This window comes from Lupinus angustifolius, chromosome LG08 (genome assembly GCF_001865875.1).
Source record: "Lupinus angustifolius cultivar Tanjil chromosome LG08, LupAngTanjil_v1.0, whole genome shotgun sequence".
In the NCBI taxonomy this organism is placed as follows: Eukaryota; Viridiplantae; Streptophyta; class Magnoliopsida; order Fabales; family Fabaceae; genus Lupinus; species Lupinus angustifolius.
In genome coordinates this window covers 10,715,602-10,715,868 of record NC_032016.1, presented here as the reverse complement: position 1 = coordinate 10,715,868, position 267 = coordinate 10,715,602, and positions in this window count along the sequence as shown.

Below are 267 nucleotides of genomic sequence, written 5' to 3'. Positions count from 1 at the left end.
AACTTGCATCATTGTTTTTGCTTCTGAACTTACCCTTTCTATGTTCCAATTCCAGCTTTGTTTTTCATCAAACCTCAGATTTTTGCATATCATGAAGTTCTGAGTTATAGGGTTGAATATCCAATACGCTCCAGTGGTGTGATAGCCTAAGAAGATGAGTTTTTCTCTTCTATCATCAAGCTTACTCCTCTTAATGTCAGGTATATGAGCATAGCAAATTGAGCCAAATATACTTAGGTGCTTTATGCTTGGTTTGATACCTGACCA